The 20,213-nt window shown below is 41.0% G+C and overlaps 1 protein-coding gene across 2 annotated transcripts in view; it reads left to right on the top strand.

Moving 5' to 3' along the window:
* CDH4 (cadherin 4) overlaps window positions 1–20,213 on the top strand; it is a 416,361-nt gene that overhangs the window by 101,702 nt on the left and 294,446 nt on the right. The window lies entirely within an intron of this gene.

The following is a 20,213-nucleotide window of genomic DNA, read 5'->3' on the forward strand; positions in this document are numbered from 1 at the left end:
GCATGCATTCAGAATAAGAATCTGAAATTTCTCTTCAGCTGTAAATTGTTGAAAGAGTTGCCAGAGCTAATAAAGTACTTCATGGGTGTGTGCTATGTGGAGGGTTTCCTATTATTGCCATTTTAGTTTTTCCATGAATATGGTGTCAGTTATTACCTAACTACATATAACCTTGGGAAAAACATAAGTGGTCTTCAGGTTTTTCCGATGTGGGAAATACATTTTTGCTTTCACAGAAATGTTATGAAATAAGTTTTTATGTATATATATCCACACACACACAGAGAAGAGTTAAAATGGTATAAAACACATGTTCTCTTGGCACCATTTATTTTGTGAAAACAGAAGGAAGTAGTGTGAGTAATGAATCAGGAATTGTATTGACCTGACTGTCACTGTGACGACCTATTAAAATCTAGAATGTTTTATCATTCTCTGAAATTGGATTCAAAATCTATATCTAGCTAAGGATACAGTTATTAAATATTGTGCTGGTATATATGAACAACAAATGTGTTGGAGATCACAGAACCATGAAGTTGTTGAGGCTGGAAGTCACCTGTGGAAATCATGTGGTTTCTTTTTATGTTTAAATGGAGTTTCTGGTGTTTCAGTTTGTGCCTGTTGTGGTTTAACCACATCCCCTGCACTGGGATGGGGGAGAAAATGGGAAAGAAAACATGTGGGTAAAAGACAGCTTAATAGGGAAAGTAAGGAATTCATTAAGCACTTCCCACAGGCAGGTGCTCAGGAAAGCAAGGCTGCATCTCGTGTGATGGTGGCTGGGGAGGGCAGATGCCCCAATTCTGAACATTCCCTCCTCTCCTCCTTCCTCAGCTCTGTATGCTGGGTGGGAGGGTGTGGAACATCCTTTGGGTCAGTCAGGCTCAGCTGTCCCCCCACACTCCCTGTGCACCCCCAGCCTTGCTGGGCTGAGCAGCACAGAAGGTCTGAAACGCCCGTGTGTCATCAACCAAACCACAGCCCATGGCTTACCTGGGGGAAAATCAACTCTCCCAGCCCAAAGCAGCACCGTGGCACTGGGCAGGGAGCAGCCTTGGCCGAGGGGACCATGGGGGTGCAGCCTGGGATGCTGAGAGACCTCAGGTGCACTGAGGACAGCACTCACCTCTTTTCAGCTGCATTTTGCTGTTTCCACTCTTCTAATCCATTCTTCCCTCCAGACAGTTCCAGTCATAGACCAGCTCTGTTGGCTGGCCTGGGCTGTCAATATTAAGTGTCAAGACACTGGTAATAGTAACTTTTTTACTAAGCTCTGCATTTCTTGGAGCAGATTTTCTATTGTGGCAGAAGTGCCGGGCATGGCAAATCCTGCTTCGGTAAGGCAGAATAAAGTTACTGTGGAGTAAATCTCATTTAATGCTGTGAAACGTAGGAGCACATTCCTATTTTGATACATATGGACAATAAATCAGGTCTCATGAAGCCGTTATCTGTCTAAGAATAGCAAAGTATAAAGAGAAACAAAATGAATTCCTATTGCATATAGATTTAAGTGTTAGCCCTTTCTGATATGCAGGAGCTTTTTTTCTTTTACAGTGAAATGACTTCTCACAATTGCTCAATAATCAGTTATTATTCTACAAGGTTAGTGATACTTATAGCTCACAAAATACTGACTTGATGTGTTCACTTCTATTCCATAGGCCTACTTTATGCTTTCACTCAGAAAATCTGGGGGCAAGAACACTGTCTCCTTGGCTATCTAGAGTATGCTGGGCACATATTTAAAATTTTTATTAGTAATACAAGCAACGCTTTCTGCTTACCTGTGTCATTATATCTGTTGCTCATCTAAATAGGAAATTTCTCCTTTATTAAAACACTTGAAAGAACTCGACTCCAAGCTCAGTAGCAGCTGTGGTGGATTCTGTGGCATCTGCTGCCCCAGGATGGTGTCAGGCTGAGCTTGATTTTGGCACCATCTGGAATTTGGACTGTGCTGTGATAGCCTTCAGCTGAGGTGCTGCCTTTCATTCTTGAAAACAGGAATCGAGTTAGATGGTGATTTTTCAAAATGAGCAAGCTAAATCTAAGTTTATACATAGTTAAATTCCCATCACTTGGCTTGGCTGGCTGCTTCACCCAGTGTTTAAAAGTCCCGCTCACAGAGGATGCTCAGTAGTTGGCAGTTCTGAGCACTTGGCTGCCAATTCCATGGTAACCAGGCCCATTTGGGTACCCTGCTTGGCAAGATCTTTGTAGGTCTTTTCTCTTGGGCTCTGCCTTACATAGTTAATGTAGAAAGCAGAACACAAAAGAAAAGATTTCACAAAATTAACATCTCCTGTTAACAGTAGGGTAGGGATGCGTTGTCCTCCATGGCCTCATCTGCAGCTGACATTCAAGCAGTTCTAATTACTTTAATGATTCCCACTGGTCCCCTCTGTAACTGCTGGATGATGCCTGAGGACACTCTTCAGAGGTGGGAGAATAAAGCCAGGGAACATCCAGATGAAGCTGCTCTTCTTGTTGGCAAAAAATTGTTCCTTTGAAGGTGTGGGGAGTTAACAGGCCAGGCACTTCCCTCTTTGCCAGTCACTTTTCTCATCCTGCTTTTAGGGAATGCTTGTACCTTGGAATTACTTTAGATTCCAGAATCAATGCAAACTCATTGCTGTCTTGTTTGTTTCTTTTACACACACACACACACACATATATATATATATAATGTTCTTTTTTAAGCAACTCTAATTTGCTTAGGGTAATTTTTTTTGTGGACTTCAGTTGTGAAGTTTTCCTGTCAAACTCTGTAAAATGTCTTGGTAGTTACCAGACCATTTTTCATCCCATTTTTATGTGGTGAGCTACAAACACCTGAGATAATTTGATTGTTTCATCTGGTGGGAGAAAATTGACATGTTTTCTTGGGATCACAGGCTGAGTTTTGACTTTTTTCCTTTTTGTAGTCTTAGACAGTGCTCACTTTCTTGAGATGCACTTCCATAATGGACTTGTACATTATTATTGGTATTCTTTGATACAAAAGGAATTCAATACCTCTGGGGCTATAAATATCATTGATTCACTCCAAATAGAGAAAGATACTGTAATATTTTTAAGATTATTAAGACTTTTCCATTTTCTCTCTGATGGGGAAGAGTTATGAATTTGGTAATGATTATGCCCTAGGTAACTGAAGTTACACAATCAAACCCTCTCTTTAAAGTCTAATTATGATTGTTTCCAACATTTAATTCTTTCTCTCTTTCAAAATATGATTTTTAATGCCTTGAGTGGTTTTTTTTTTTGTTGTTGTTGTTTTTTTTTTGTTTACTGTTTCAAAGAATTGCTCCTGTGGCTTGTGTTATAACAGAGGAGCCTTAGTAGCAGCATATATTTCTCCCCTACAAAGCTTTAATGGAATTATTGAGCATTTCAAGATGTTGCAGGAGGAATCCAGGCTTGAAATAAATGTATGGATTTCTTTTTCCCTATGGAATGTCTAGGATGAAAAATCTCAGTCCTTTCTGTTTGGAATTCAGTTTCTTGGCCAGCTTGTTTAAAAAAAATACAGAAATTTGGAGGAAAAAAAGTTTTGTGAAGATGCTAGCTTGAATTTTGTTAAAATAGCTGTCACTCGTATAAGTGATGTAAAAATATACGAAATCTTATCATTCTTCCTGGTGTTTATCCATCAGTCACTAATACATACAGAAATACACTTAAGGGAGTTCTGTATATGCATGCACATAAATTCTGTGTGAATTTGAGTTCTGAATGTCAAAATTCCCTCATTTTAAAATTCTTTTAGGAGTTGTGTTTGGGAGGGATGGCCTGTGGTGCACCTGCCTTGGTCTGTGCTGCTCAGGGGGGATGTTCAGGGTCAGGGGCTGCACAGGGGATGTGCTGCTGCCTCTGCATAAAGTTCCATTGGAATTTTATGGGGACAGAGGTGCAGATATTAAAAAAGCCCAGGCAGAGCTCATATCTTCAGCTCAGCTGCTGTTCACCAGTCCTGCATCCAAGGTAAAACACAAAGTTTCTGTTCTATTTCAGATAATGCTGGTGGAGCTTGGGCTACAGGACAGTAGTCCAATTTTTGGGGCAGAATTGGGGCTGAAGTGCTTTCCACCACATCAGCAATGCCTCCACAAGCAAATAATCCCCTGCCAGGGCAAACTCAGCCATGGAGAAAACAAAACCAGCACTGGTGAGACGTATGCTGTAAAACCACCAGCCTTGCTTGCTTTGCAAAGTTCCGGGAAGCTTTCCTGTGGTGGGTGTGCAGCACAAGTTAAAGCACATTAAATGGTGTGTGGATGTTGGTGCTCAGGAGAAAAGCAGCTCTAAACTAAAACCCAGGGGGTGTCTGTGCTCTCCCATGGGAGCGTTCCCACTGGGATTTAATGTGCTGTGACTCCTGCACGGTGACTGCACACCATCAGTGGATTTGCCTCAACTTTCCCAAGTGTCCTTATGCTGTTGATGTGACTTCTGGTCCTGCTCTTGCTGCTGCCTGCAGAGTGGAAGCCACGGATTTCCATGGGCAGACCTTACTCTGCAGATCCTGCACTGCCTCGCCCTTACGTGTCAGTCATTTAATTAACCTTTCAAATTGTCTCCTCAGTCCCAGTTAGAAAGGGCAAAGTCCCATGGCCTGTTTTAATATTTAAAATGAGAAACTGATGTTCATCACTGCTGCTTCATTTCCTGTAGAGTGATGTGCCTCAGAGCCCTTTTATCTGCTGGACCTGATGTGCATGATGATGCCTCTGCTGCATTAACACACACTTTTCAGCAGGACTCTTCCTAGTTTAGGCTGATTAGGTTAAAAGGTGATCGTCCAGAATACGATGATGATTCAACATTTATGGATTTTAGCCATGGCAGGCTAAATATATTCTCAGCAGGGTATTTGGGGGTAGGGAAGGACAGCAAAAATGCTCTGCTCTGTTGTATTTCTAATGGGTTTAGCAATGCTCACTAGAAATGGTATCTTCAGTTTTCTTGGTGCAGACGTTTGTAACAGAGTACCCTGTGCTATAAAGGCAATTAATTGTCTGTCTGATGTGCTTACTGTACATCAAAATCTGATTTTTAATTATGAGTATGAAGCTGGCTGCTCAAAGGATCAATTTTTGATTTCCTAAGATACTTAATGTGTTATGAACAGGAAAAGAAGCCGCAGTCAAATTGAGCACTTATTCCTGTTTTAAAGTAATTGTTGAGGTTATGAAAATATTTATCAGTAGAAACTAGTGTTTTAGTTGTCTGATTACATAAAAGAATGTGGACCTGTAGAAATTAGTGGTAGAGAATGAGGTTTTTTCCCCCCCAGGAGATCTAGCAGCTTTTAGACTAGCAACTTCTAGACAACTTTTTCCAATTAATCCAATTGAAAACATGAGACGCTGACACATCTCAAAACAAGCATCTAATTTAGGAGTCTGCTGGGGACTGAAGTTCTTTAGATAGTCCAGAAATTTTCCTGAGGACTCTGACTCATCACTCAGAGTCTGCAGTGGTGAAGTGGAAGCTTGGGTTCCTGTCTGTGCCTCTCAACTTCACACCCCTCAAAAAGGTGTGAGAGCTCTCCTGCGTGCCTGAGGCTACCTTTCCAAGCTTTGTGGCCATATGGGATTATAAATGATTAATTACAGTGTTTCACTGGTGGTTGGACAGAAACATTGTTCTTCAGCATGGAAGTGAAATTAAAAAAAAAAAAAAATTGTTGCATGACAGTATTTTATCAAACTGAAGGCTATGTTGTAGTGGGATTTTGCATTAAATTTTCAAGTGGTGCACTAAGAATTAATTTGCTGTTAGGTTTGGGGATAAAGCAGCTTCAAAATGATTAATAAACATTGAGGGGGAAAATGTGATTTTTAAGGGCTTTATGAACTAATTTTGAAGAAGGATTAAATACTTTGTTCTTTTTAGTTTTCCTGTTTCTGTTGATATAAATCCATGGACAATTTGCCAGCATAGAATTAGAAGTTGATCAAGTTGGTTTAACCTGGAAGAACGTGAGCCAACTGTGGAATAAACTCTAAAAGTACTGAAAAGTGCTCAGCAACAGCCATGGCTATCCAGAAAAGAAAATGTATGTGTTTATCCAATTAAAACTCCAGGAATAAATAAGCACTACAGACACAATCTAATTATCCAACTGGAATTTGGCCAGGATTTGAAAAGTTGACAGCCCTTGAGTTAGAGGTGTCAACAGGGAGTTGATAGTGGGGGTGGGAAGTTGAGTTCTGCATCCCTCAGGTGGGATGCTGGGCAGTTCTGACAGTGCCCACCACAATGAGCAGCTCCTCTATCCCTGCCCTTCATTAGTGTGCCCTGAAAAAGCGTGAAACATAATTAAAATAATCCTGAATTATCATTATTTTAAGTGCCGCTAATGGCACTATTGGAGACAATGAGATGAAATAGTATCTTAATTTTTCTCATTAATATTGTCCTTTTAATTCCTTTTGCATCAAAGGCTTTTCCTGCATAAAATTACTCTTGAGAAGGATGGGTTGTATTAAGAGGTATCAGAGTTTTGGGTTCTTTGTCTTCAGGTCTTTAAGGAGGAAAGATTTATTTTATTTTTGTGCTTCTCTGTGGGGCAATCTTTGCAATATAAAGTTCTGGTTTTAAGAAATAATAGCAGATATCTATGCTAATGGTACCATGTTTGTAAGTGTTTTTTCTCAGGCTGGTTTTTGCAGTTCTGTCTCCCAAAGAGCAGCTGAGTTAAAGAGGGAAGACTGGCAAGATTAATTTTTAATGTGGCAACTTTGGCTAGAGTTTTATTCCTTAGCAGCGAACACCTATAAACTCAGGGAATGTGTTTCTTAGTAATTAAGTTTCAAAATTTCCTTCTTCCCTTTCCCCCCCAAAAAAGGGGAATCAGTGTAATTCAAACAAGTTTTATTTTTGTGCTTTTCCTTTTCCCTTTCCTGCTGTTTGGTATGGCTGACATGCACAAGTGTGTGTTTTTTTGAGTCCACTTTTGAATTGCAGCATCAATAGCTGCAGGTTAGTCTTTGTGCTGTGGTCACCAAACACAGTTCAGAGCTGTGGTTTTCCATGTGAACTGGCACATCCTTCACAAGCATTTTTATTTTTTCAGCTGATGATGGCTCAAAGTTTGAGATGCAGAATATAATGTATTTTTTGTTTGAGATGCAGAATCTAATGTGCTCTGTGTTGGCTGCCAAGGTGGTTTCCTGCCTGCTCCAGCCCTTTGGGTCGCTGTGGCTTAGTCATCAATGCAAACATTTAATTGCTGGCCTTGCTCTTCCTGCTGCTGTGGGATACTGGTGGAACTGGGAGGAGCCCTCAGCATGTTCCTGTGGATCCAGAGCCCTGTATTTAAGGCTGTTTGCTCCAGGATCTGAGGTGCCAGTGAGGCACTGGTGAAATGAGATGAAGCTGTGCTCACAGTCACTGCTTCAAACACAAAACTGCTCCCGAGGCTCACTTGGCATTCAGCTCCCAGAGATGTGAACCAAGTACTGGAGTATCTCTGACATTCTCAAACCCAGTCTTTTGTGCATCTCTGTCTAATGAACTGCAGTGGTGGTATAGCAGAGACTTTATAATGGCTGTCTAGACAGGATGATGCTTATCCATGGAGATAAGTTCCTATTTACCAATTAGAAAAAGAAAAAAAAACCCAGAATTTATTTTGCTGAAGCAGTACCTAAGAGTAATAAGAGTAATGCCATTCTCTTGGTTGGTTGCTCAACTGTTAAGGTGATATTAAGGGGATATTATTGAACCAGACCAAAGTAAGTACCAAGGGAAAATTAGCTAGTTCAGCTTAATAACTAAACATTTCCTGTTTGGGTGGCAGCAGGATTCCACATCTCTTCCAGGAGAAACAGCTAAATTAGGTTTTTATGAAGGGATTAGTCTGTGTCACTATTTACATCCTACAAAATTTTCTGTCACAGCAGAGACTGGTTCTCAGCAGACCCAGTTCTGGAAAGGCCAGGCAGTCTCTCCAGTCTCCTTGTGGTTCCCTTAATGTTGGGAAATGAGCTGTGGAGTCTCCAGTAGCTGCCATAAATACCCAGGTGCCATCCATTGTATCCTGCCTCAGGCACAGGTGTTTTGGGATGTGCTGCAAATCACGGCTGTGACTGAGGGGCAGACACCACGGGGATGGTGTCAGGGGTAATTCAAGGTCCTCACAGCAGCCTGTAGGCAGCCAATTTCTGCAGACCCTGATAGTTGCTCCAAACTGGAGCATGGTCATTTCTGGACTGAGGGAGTGGCTGCTTTCTCTCCCCTCATTATCTCATTTATTAACGAGCTGCTGCAATTTTGCACTGTCCTTCCTATCCACAGGAGAGGGAAACCACTGTGTTCAATGTCAAACATCTGCCCAACAAACCTGTCCTTCAGGAAGGGGATCCCTCCTTCATTTTCCCTTCTTGTGATAAATCCATCCCAGTGCTGCCTGCTTTGGAAGAAGCAGAAAATGAACCTTTTTCTTCTCTTAAGAAAAATAGTTAAATACTTAAATGCAGGCTATTTTTTTTTATCTTCCTGTGAAATGCCTCAGGGCAAGGTTACAGTAATTGTGTGTTATGCTGCCCTGTTATACAGAGTCCCATTGTAATTTGGCTCATTTTTGTAGCATCTCTCTCTGGAGAATCAGCTGGAGCAGCTCCTGCACAGTGTCACTGTGGTTACAAATGGTCTGTTCTGTGTGAATGTTCCTTGGGAGGATGTTTGCCAAGGTGTGTGGTGAAAACTGCTGTGGGGTTTGTGACTGACGGGTTTTTTTCCTCTTGTTTTTAATATTTTTTTAATGGGATATTGAAAAATTAATATATCTTTAAGCAAAAAGGGGATTATTTTGTAGGTTAGGTGGAACATTGTGGTCTATGACTGTGGAGTAGTTTGTTTCTCTGGAGGAGTACAAAGTGCATGGTACCGATTCCCTGTGATGCTGCAGTTTTTCACTCAGCCCTCCTATCCACATTTCTCTTCCTAACAGCTAATTCTGGTCAACCTGACCCATTTCTGACCAGAAGTCTTTATCTGATTCAGGGACAAATTAATCAGGCATTACGTATAAAATGTCAGTTCTTAACATAGTAGTGAAATCCCCCTGAGCTAATTTTTTAGATTACACAGAAGACAGGAGTGCATTGCTGCTGGAATGGGGTCCCTTTTTAGACTTTCTCATGTTTTGGTACAGGTTGTCCTCTGGGGACAGAGAATCTTTCAGGACAGACAAAAATCCCAAGTGAGTTTTTTTTGTAATGATTGCTGAGCCTTTACTGTTACCGAAGAGAAATTTAAGGAGTTAGAACAAGATTGGTTTAGAATCTATTTGTTTTCCCTCAAGTCACTGCAGGTTCAGGGAATGGCTTTGTGCTTTGTTTCCTGGCAGGAACACGTTTTCAATATAATCCAGCCTTCTCTGTGTGTCCTTATTGTTTGGATTGTGCTCCACAACGTTTCAGACATGAGAGCAGTTAATATGGATTGTTCCTCTTGACCCTGACCACATTTATCCCCAACAATTCATTTCATTGCAGCAGATGATTCCCTTTTGGCTGAGAACGAGGTGCCTGGAAGCTTTGCTTTCCCCCAGTGCTTTTATGACCTATTTCAGATGCCAGAACACCTTTATAGCCATGTCACACTGTTCTGTCCTTCTTGCCCGTGCTGGGTGCTTTAATGGAAGGACAGCTTGAAAAATGTGGGGTACAACCCAAAATTTTAGATTTTTCTCCAGTCAGTAGGGGTTAGTCTCTTTGTATTCAGTTCTCCTGACCTATTTTACCCCAGCAGCCAGAAGCAGTCTAACTTTCTTGACGTGCATCACCCAATTCCTTGCAGTTGTTAAAACAGAGGTGGTGCGTTTCAAGGTGTACCAGCAGCAACATTGCCTGGAAGCTCCCTCTTAGCAAAAATAAAAAATTCTGTGAACATTGGGGTGCATTAAAAATTTAAAATGCAACTAGTGTTTTCCATATTGTAGGCACATAAAGGTGTAATAGGAGCTTTTGCTTGGGGATTGTGTCTTTGATACGTGTGTATGTGTCTCGACTCCGAAAGCTTTCCTGTCTCTGCCTGTTAAACTTGGCCGAGCTGCTTTAGAAATCCACCCCACACTGTGATAGCTCCAGCATCTCCAGGGTAATCTGGGATGCTGCATACAAATCCTTGTGCGAGTTTTCAGTCTGACAGGCTCGAGCTAGACCAGGCATATCTGTGAGGGGTGTTCAGCACCATTTGTACTGCCACTGGACTGGAAACTCAGCTCAGATGTTTATCGCCAGCCCGAGTCCGCTGTGTTCCACACAGCTCCTTCTCCTGATGGGGTTTTCTCAATAAAACTTCACGCCCAGCAGCTTCCCTGCTGTCCGAGGATGTGTTCGTTTCTTCGCCTCTGAGCCCGTGGTCAAGCTCTGTTGAAGAAGAAACAGTTTGACTGTAGGCTTGAGTCCTTTTTCATGAAACTGTAAAAACGCAGAAGAATGTTTATCGAGATGAGATTTTTTTCTACAAAATGCAGCAGCTTTTGGCACTTGTTTTTGGCTCTGCTGCACTTTCACTGTTACTTTGGTGTCCTGTCTCCCTTCTGACAGTCTGGGTTACCTTAGCAGGGAACCGAGTCTGTGCTGCTGGGTTGGCCATCCTTCAGGGCGTGGTTTAATTTGCAGAATCTCGGAATCCAGGAGTGGTTTGGACTGGAAGGAACCTTAAAAAACATTTTGTTCCAGCCCACCCCCTGCCATTCAGAGAGATCAAGTCCACTTTGCCCTTTTTGTTGTTGTAGTTGTACTGCAGTGGTTTTTGGCTCTCCATGTAGGAGGACACAGACTTTGGAGCTGATTCTCTGCAGAAGTGGGGTCCATAAAAACAGGACCTGGTTGCCCCAATCCCCATCCAACCTGGGTGGCTGGAGCTTCTCCTGCAGTGCAGGGTGCTGAGGAGGTGGGCAGGGCTGGAGGAGTGGAAGAAGCTGAGGCTGGACAAGCTCAAACCAGGCTCCACAGTGAGAGATGGTGAGGAGACAGCAGGACAAACTTCAGGGTGCAGACACGGGAGAAAAGAACAGTCACAGCCAAGCAAAGCCTTAAAATGAATTAAACATAGAACCATTCTCTGGATTTGCAAGTTTTCAGCTGATTCTGGTCTCTAAGTACACGTTTCCCAGCTCTGCAGAGTGTGTGAGGCTGTTCCCCAGGGACCCCAGGGCTGCTCCTAATGAATTACAGGCCTGCCAGGCCTCCGAATTGGTTTAATTTGTTTTTCTTTTATAAAGTGAATTTCCTTTGGTTTTATACAGTGGGTGGAATCAATTTTTTTTCTCCAGCGCGCAGAGCATTATTTTATAAATTCTCTAAGAGGATTGGAGTATCAAAGCTCTGGATAAGTCTTGCATTTGAATTTTTGTGACTTCTTCGCAAACGGATCATTATTCATTTTCACCTTTACGGGTGCTGCTTTCTGTATGAAATGCAGAATAACCAGCTGCTAAGTGAGTTTCAAATGGAGCTTTTCATTTTCTTCTGAGGAAATAACACGAGCTGTGGTGGTAATAGATCATCTGTATAGGAGGCAAATCTATTTTTTATGAGCGTGATATTTTGATGGCAAGTGCCAAAATCATATAAAAATAAGAATACATATTGCAGATAATTAGTTCTGAGGGTTTGGGGTTTATTTTATTTTATTGAACTAAACTCTAACTTTTACACGAGCAGAGATGAAGAGCTGCTTGCTGTACATTCACAGGGTTTAGAAAGATGGTAGAGATAGAACAGAGAAAATTTGAGCCAGATTTGGAAAGCAAATCTCCCAGTTGCAGCTGCCTTCAGTCTCGGGGTGGGTTGTGCCTCATCCCTTGTAGCTGCAATGAGAACAGACTTTTGCCAGTACTCATCCCAGCTGTAAACTCATCGTGTCACTTCAATTCCTGTTCTGCTCTCCTGGAGGGACAGAGGGGATCCAGAGGGGAGTCCCTGGTGTGCAGCAGGAACAGCACTGAGGGTGTCACTGAACAAAAGGGTCTGTCCAGGCTGAGTGCAGAGCTGTCATGTTCAGAGGGAAAAAAAAGGTGAAATAACACTTGTTACAGCCACTGCAAAATGTTAAAAGTTGCTTGGATGCAACACAGAATAAAACACAACCTAGAGGATGCTATTTCATGCATGTGGCCCTCTCTAATTTGTTCATTGTAGTGTGTTTTATTTGCCAAATAATGAAAAATATTATTGCAGAAGCTGAGAATGAAAATTAAATTTCTGGTAGGATATACTGGAGTAATGAAGAAAAAGAGGATGTAAAAAGGATTCTTCCATGATAATTAAGAATTATAAAGTCATTATTTAAACTTGCTTTCTGAATTACAGAGAGAATTAAACTGCTTGTTTCAGAGCAGAATCCTTGTAGCATTCCTTCATTAAAATTCTACATTGTCAAACTGGATAAAAATGCATATACAATGACTAATTTTGTTCCAACCTTGCCTCTGCTTTGGGCCTTATCTCTCTTCACAACAAAGCTCACCTTGAAGGGACTGGAGTAATGATATATATTTGCTGAGCAGCTGGAAAAAGAAAGAAGCAAGCATCTATTTTTTGCAATCTGTGTTCTTTCCCCTCCAGATACCGAGGAGGAAAAGACCTGTGGGGTACTAAAGCTCTCATGTACCATAAAGCAGCATTATAATGAAAAGTATTACTTTTTATGGCATCCCTACAGTATTAAGGAAAGGCATTTTTCTATAAATGTTAATCTTTAATCTTTATAAATTGCACTCTGTAAGACTAGAAGGTCTGTAAAGCATTTGTCCCGAAGGCTTGGAAGGATCAAAATAGCAACGCAGACTTTCTACTTTTTCCTTTTTTTTCTCATTTTTTTCCTTAAAACTTATAACTATTACCTTGTTTGGAGGAAGAATGGGTGAGAGTGATGTAAGCCATTAGACTCTCCTTCCAGGTAGCCCTTAAGCTGGTGTTCAACTTTATGTACCTGCATAAGTCCAGTTGAGTCACTGGGACTGGACTCTGTGCTAAAATCCTGCCTGGAATGGGAGGATTAAGGACTGAAAGCTCCTCTCCCAGATTTCTGCCAGCTCCAGGACACTTTGGGGGTGTCAAATGTCCTCTCTAACTGGAGTTACAGGGAAGCTCTTCAAAGCCCAGAGTGGAGATTAACAGATTTGACAGATTAAACCTGGTTTAAGTATTTCCTGCCTACAAGTTTCTTCCCCCATTCCTCTTCCCTGTGAATTCTGTTTTATGTTCTGCCTTTGCTCCATGTGGTGTTTCTGAGGGTGCTCATCTTTATTGCTGAGATGAAAATTATTTTTGAAAATTATTGAAAATTATTGGGTTGCACCCTGAATTTGACCCTTAAGTATTTAAGTTTTACTTTGGTATCCGTTTGCCTCGTGTATATGGATTTGTACAAGTCTGAGCTTGGGGCTTGTTTTACCAGCTGGTGAGCAAGGGGTTGATTAAACCTAAATTGAGAGTATTAACAAATCCCTGCTGAAAGCTGTGATAAGCATCAGCAATTTCCAGTTTTGTTGAACTTTTTAAAATTGGTTAGCCATTCTGAAAAATACGCATTAATGGTATATTAATACTTGATATCTGTTTATCAATGAAACCTTGCTATAATAAAGTATTTATAAGATGTAATTTTAATCTATAATGAAAGTTTGTCCAGTGGAATTTCGTCATTTAAAAAGCAAAACTTTTCCAGAAGTTTTAGGCTCTGCCTAATGTGTCTTTTAATACCTTTTTTTGTTATTTTTCTCTAGGTAAGTGTCTCCATTTTGAAACTGCAGGAAAGTTCTCTGAATCTGGGAAAGTTGGATGTCTGCTGAGCAAGTAAAGTTCCTAAGCTTTGGTTCTTGGTAAAGTCTTTCACAGATTTTCAGTCCTTTCTGACATTTTTACTTCTGGATTTTGTCATGTTTAATGGGTGTTGCAGGTTCTTGAAGAGGAGGCAGACTTGTGTACAAAACATTTTTAATTTAGATTCAAGTTTGAGGCTGACTAAGGGTGAAGACTGAATGGAGTAAAATCAAGGACATCACCTTTTAAATGTTTTTTTATCCGCTCTATTGTTGGCTAAAGTCCCATTAATTTAAATTGCCTGTGAGTGTGCAGACAGGCTGAAAGAGTCTGGTGCTTGATGGTGCTACAGAAATATTACTGTGTAAATATCTATGATTTTAGCCTTCATAGTAAAAGCCATGGAGGGAGGATTAAGGGCTGTCAGATGAGGTTTTTTTGGACACAGTTTGGTTCGGAAAGAACTTTATTTTGGTTTTGGTAGTGGGAGAGATTGGTTGGCTTGGAATTCTATGCTCCCAAAAAGCAGCCAGCCAACAGTGTCTGGGTTAGCAAGTGGAGAAGAGTATCCTGGTGCAATGCTATTAGATTTTCTTTGTTTTTATTTAAGTGGGAATTGCTCCAAGTCCGGGAATTCAGTGGAGGTTTCAAAGCCTTAAAGAGCTGGTGCTCTGGTTTCACTCCTGAACCCAGACCTCTCAGGTTTCAGAGCAAACCCAGCTGACTTAATCTGAGGGGCTCAACTACATCTTGTTTCAAGATTGAAATTATGAGGATGTTTGTGTGTGTGGGAGAAGGAAAAAGGTTCTTATTCTGGTTTTTCATGCGAGGTTAAGAGGTAAATGCACTGTTGGATGCAGATGTAAATTGTAATTGTGGCTTTACGGTGTCTGTATTAGAATATTGACCTGAATTGAAACTACAAATATAATTACATTGATTCTTTCCTGATGGCTATAAACAGTGACATTTCCCTTGATCTCTGAACAGAGTTAGTTATAAAACACATGCTCCACTTTTGTATTCACACATTGCATTCTCATCACTTTTGTCTCCTGCTTCCCAAGGGCTTGATTTAGAAGAAGTGTTTGATTTAATGGAAAAAATGATGAAACAACATGGACAGCAGTTTGGAGCATTTCTAATGTAGCAGAAGGTGTTTCTTTTTGATTACATTCCTCAGACTTCATTGCTTATATTTGAATATTTTTCTTAAGAGAAATATGATGCCAGCTTATTTTCACTTTTTAAATTATTTTAATCTGTGTATCTGCCTTCATTGACCTCAGAAATTACTATTACTGAAGTAAGAGTTACTGCTCTGATCTGATTTAACAAATTGTGCTCCAAACTTCCCATCAGGTTACCAGACTGCAGAGAGCTCTTATTTGAAAGGACAGAAAGGAGACACAGAACCTCAGATGCTGCAGTTTTTACTAGTGACAAATATAGATGTCATAAAAATAAGGACTAAACATTAGGAAAATGGGGTTGCTATTACTACTTCTAATGTAGCCTGGTGGCTTCATTTCACAAATTGTGCAGAGAACCCCTCCAAATTCTACCTTCCTTTCTTTCGAGTAGATATCAAGAAAAAAAAATGTGCATGGATAAGCATTTAAAAAATTGATATTTTATTCAAAAATACTATTCTTTTAAAGTGGCTCCTTTTGGCTTTCCTTGTTATGTGTTGCCAAGTTGTGCTTGTATCTCTGGAAACAGTTCCTGAGTTGTCTCTGCATTCTCAGAATCATCATCCCGAGGATATTGTGAAATGAGACCAAGTAATTGTAACTGAGATTGCTCAATGTGCTGTCAGTGCTAAGATTATAAGTGTGATTGTTCTGGCAGTCTGCTGTGATCAAGCCACCATGTTGTTTATCCTTATTTAGAGAGGAGTTTTTCTGGAATGTTATTTTAGTAGGCTACAAAAGGAATGATTATAATGTCTTGTTTAAGGAGACAAATGCTTCTGACTGTTTAAACACAGAACAGTTTTGTTCATCACTCCTGATGCAGTAAGTCAAGAGAGTTTACAGTCTGAACAAGAAAAATACCTGTACTGGCATTATGTTAAAACATTTTTAGCATTTTTCCTTTGCGAGAGGTTCCTGTTGACACACAGGAAGCAGAGCCAGTAAAGCTGGTGTTTGTGTCAGGTGTGTGTGTAATCCAGTTTATGCATAAAGAAGTAAAAAAGCAATGAAAGGGGTTTTACTTCCTCCTGACAAAATCTGGAATAACATTTTGCAGTGTCTCTCATTAGGAGACAGCAGAGTAGAGCAGAGCTGTCTTGATTCAGATAATCCAGCAGTACATCAGCTCTTTACACTGGATTTGTAATTAGATTTATTTTATTTTCAGTTCCTAACAGAAGACAAATAAAGGTGGCTGATGCTTTTGACCACAGCAAAGAAATTCCACCCAATCTTTGCAGCTTAGAAAATGTCAGGTAGTTTTGGGGCAGATGGTGTTGGTAAGGGACAGGGTCAGGGAAAGGGGAGCCTGGGAAGACGGGGAGCACTTAGGGACAGCTTTTAGCAAGCTGGCTGGTACATTGTGCTAGTTTATTGTTTTTTTCTATTCCTGTGCATTATTCCAGAGCAGCACCTTGTTCTGTCTGGGCACAGGCACTCTCTGAAGCCTTTCACTGCTGCTCACCCAGGGCACAGACCCTGCTCTTGTCACCCTGGCTGCTCTGTGAGTGGCTGAACAGCACCTGAGGATTTCTGGGGTACCTGCAGCACTGCTCAAAGCAGTGACTGTCCCTTCCCTGGACACTTGGAGCTGCCCCTGTGTTTGTGGGGTCCCTCCTGGAGATGGAGCCCATGGCTGGAGTGCTGCCAGGGCTTGCCTTGCTGTGCTTCAGCTGCATCCATCCTGCCACCCCTGCCTGGGAATGCTGCGGGAATCCTCACACAGCCCAAGGAATAGTTCTGAGCCCCTTCAGGCTGAAGTGGCCCATTTCTGCAGCTCCTGAGATGCCCTGTTAAAGTCACACAGGGCAGGTGGCAGCTGGCGTAGCACTGGAGGTCTTGTAACTACATTTGTGGTTTAAGAGTGGCATGAATCAGCCAAAACTAAAGCTCTTCAGTGCTGGCTGAACCTCAGCAGAGGCAGGAAGCGTGGTGAAACTCATCTGGTCCCTCACCTTGAGAGAAAGAGAAAACCATGTCTAGGCAGGCCCAGTGCATATTGATTTGTATCAATTTGGGCAGAGGGGTTGGGGTGGACAGGCCCTTGTGCTTAATTAAACAAATTACTTTTGTCCTCAGAGACGCTGCAGGCACCACCTTGCCTTGGTCTTGACCCTGCATTTGTCCTATTTTTGCTCTTTTAAATCACCAGCTGTGAGAATTGCTGCTAAAAAAGTTAAAGCAGTCAATTGAACAGTAAAGAGTATGTATGTATTGAGTTATAATCCCAAATTAGGTGAAAAGAAGTCAGCATGTTTCAGTATAAAGCCCTTAAATCAGGGGGGAAATGCAGGCTCAGTTTCAGGTGGAGCACTGGCTGGGTTCCAGCAGCATTTTCTGCACTGCTACTTTAAATACCTGGGGCAGTTAGCACTGGGGGTTTAATATTGCCTATGATATTACTTGACTGTGATTAGCTCAGTGATATATTCCATATATATGTAACCTCTGGGCTATTTCTTTGAAATGTATTTCGATTTTACAAGTATACTACTATGACCATACTAAGAGGAAAATTACCAAGTTCAGGAATCATTGCTGCTGAGTATCTTTAATGGCACATATAACACTGTGATGCCACAGTTTGCAAAATGTGCTTTAAACATGCACCTCTCCCTAATTGAGTAGACACTGTTGTTTTTCATGTTGTATCAAAATATTGCCCTTTCACTTAGGTCAATTCAAAGGGGCTCTTGTATAGCATTTTGAATTAGCTGATCAGAAAGCACCAGGAGCGTGCCTGCATGTTTAAAGAGTTGTATCTATATAAATCATGTGTCAAATACACTTTCCAGTGGCACTGGTGTGGGTGAGGTTAGAAATTGATGTATCTGGTGGAAATATTCAGCCCTTTCAGCATTCTCAGATTATGCTTCTCAGCAAGTTGCTACACACAAAAATACCTGCATTAAAGGATATTAGAAAGGCAGCTAAACAGAGCACACAAACCTTAAGAAATCCTTAAATTGAGATTGTCTGTGCAACCTTTATTTGCATCTTATCTGCATTGCAATGAAGCCTTTATATGGTCTCATGCTATTTCTGCACAGGACCCTGGCCTCAGTGCACAGAGACTAGGATGCTCAGTTAATGAGAGGCTATTCAGTATTTTGTTTTCCTTTCATTAATCAATGTGTCCCCTATGCCTTATTTCTGCTTGTAATTCAAACCATGTTCTGGAGACAGAATTATTAATTTCCTTTTGGGCTCCTCTGTAGTGCTCATCATTTTAGTATTTGAGTGGATCATAAGCACCTGGGAGTTTCTTTTTTTGAATTAGAACTCCTTGTGAGATAAGGGAGTTCCAGTTTTCCCCCATCTTGTAGGATTGAATTGACCAACAAGAGATTAAGGTCGAAACTACCCATTAATTCCAGGTGTCCATCTGAGATGACTTGGACCTGTTTTTTTCAGCTTACTTAGCAATGTACAGCACTTTACACAACCAGATTGTAGCTCCCACTGAGTCCATTTGCAGCTGTGAATATTTAGCCCCTGCACTTAAGATAATGAAATCACAGACAGGAGTGGAAAGATTGCCTTCCTCTGTCCAGGCTGGTACTGGAGGTGAGGAAGGACTCCATTCTTAATTAAGTGTGTCCTGTAGACCATTTGATTGGACTCTGTGATCTTTAATACCACCAGCTTGCTGCCCGTTTCATCCTTTTCACCTCTGTGAACGTCCCTTCCCTTCTCCAGCCTCTGCCCTTCTTGGCAGTCTTGTCCTCCTCACCTCTAACCCCCTTCAGCCCTTCTTTGCCTGACTTCTTGCCTTGCCCTGACCCACTCCTCCTTTCATCTGTGTTTCCTGGAGCTCTGACCTGTTCTGTATGGAATACTGAGCAGTGAAATACAGATCAGCATTTGCTGATGTTGTGGGATCCCACATCCCAGTTTTCAGAGGACTGGAGGAAACATCTCTTGTGTTCAAAGCCCTCTCTGTTAAATTCCCAGCTGTTGGTCAAAGCTGTGCAGATGCCATGTCTTTTCAAATAAAAGGGTGCCAGATTGTTTTAATGCATGCAAATGTTTTACTTGCCCTGATCTTGAGCCCAGCTGACCTCCTTCAGCTAGAGCTTTCAACCTGGGGCAGGCACAGGAAAGACACATCTTGGCCAGCCTGGTACTGATTTGGTTAAAAACAGCTGAGAAATCAGATTTTACAAAAGAAACAATAATTGTAGTGAAGTTGAAACACATCTGAAAGGTACCACATGCATGAGATGTGTGAAGATTTGCATGATAAGAACATTTAATTATTTATATTGCACAAAAAAAGGTACTCTAATAACCTGACATTAAGGGTGATAGCAAGTAATACACATTTAATTTGTATGAAATATGATCATTGCCTCTTCTTTCTTGTGTCTGTGAAAGAGGCTGTGATGTTTGCTGTCAGAATGACAATATTGGTTGGGTTTCTCCAAAATTCTGGCTGATGAAGAGTTGTGTCTCCACCTTGAAATACAGCCTGGCACAAAATGCCAGTTTCCATTTCCTTTCCTAATGGAAAGCATTCCTGTTTTTTCAATCCTGTCTTGCTTTTATTAAGTGAGAGAGACACTCACACCTGTAGTAGATCAGAATTGATCATTCCTGCTCTACTGTGAACCCTTGTGGCATCATTATTTCATGAGCTGCCACGTTCTGAGATGCATTATTGCTACTTTTTAAAGAATACCTTTAAGATCCATTTTTCTTTTGTGTCTGACAATGCAACACTATGAAGGATGAGAAAGGTAAATGAGGCAGCAACCGTTGTGAAAAGGTAATTTTGTTAATTGGGGATTGCTGCAGTGAGAACAGTTCTCTTGTTTTGCCAAAGAAAAGCTGTGAGTTTTTATCCTGAAAATGGGTTGAAACAGAATGGATTCTTGAAGTTTAGGGCTGGAATTCTGTTTTGATTACTTACTAAATGTATATAAATATAAATATCCTAATATATACATATTGTATACTAATATAAATTTATATATAGTAGTGTATCTATAAAAAATGGCATTTGAAATAAGAAAAATAAAACCCAAAGGCTCTTTCATTGAGTGTCTGTAGTGTTTTGCATCTCAAGACTCACCTCTCTGAATAGATGTAGAGGGGATGTATGGGTTTTCCCCTTTTCCCCTTTCCACTGAGTTCCAGAGAGGCGTTCTTGAAGCTGTCTCATAAATGAGAGATAAAATGAGGACATGCAGTATTTCCATGTTCTCAGAATATCTTCTGTGAC

The sequence above is a fragment of the Lonchura striata genome, chromosome 17, assembly GCF_046129695.1.
Source record: "Lonchura striata isolate bLonStr1 chromosome 17, bLonStr1.mat, whole genome shotgun sequence".
Classification (NCBI taxonomy): domain Eukaryota; kingdom Metazoa; phylum Chordata; class Aves; order Passeriformes; family Estrildidae; genus Lonchura; species Lonchura striata.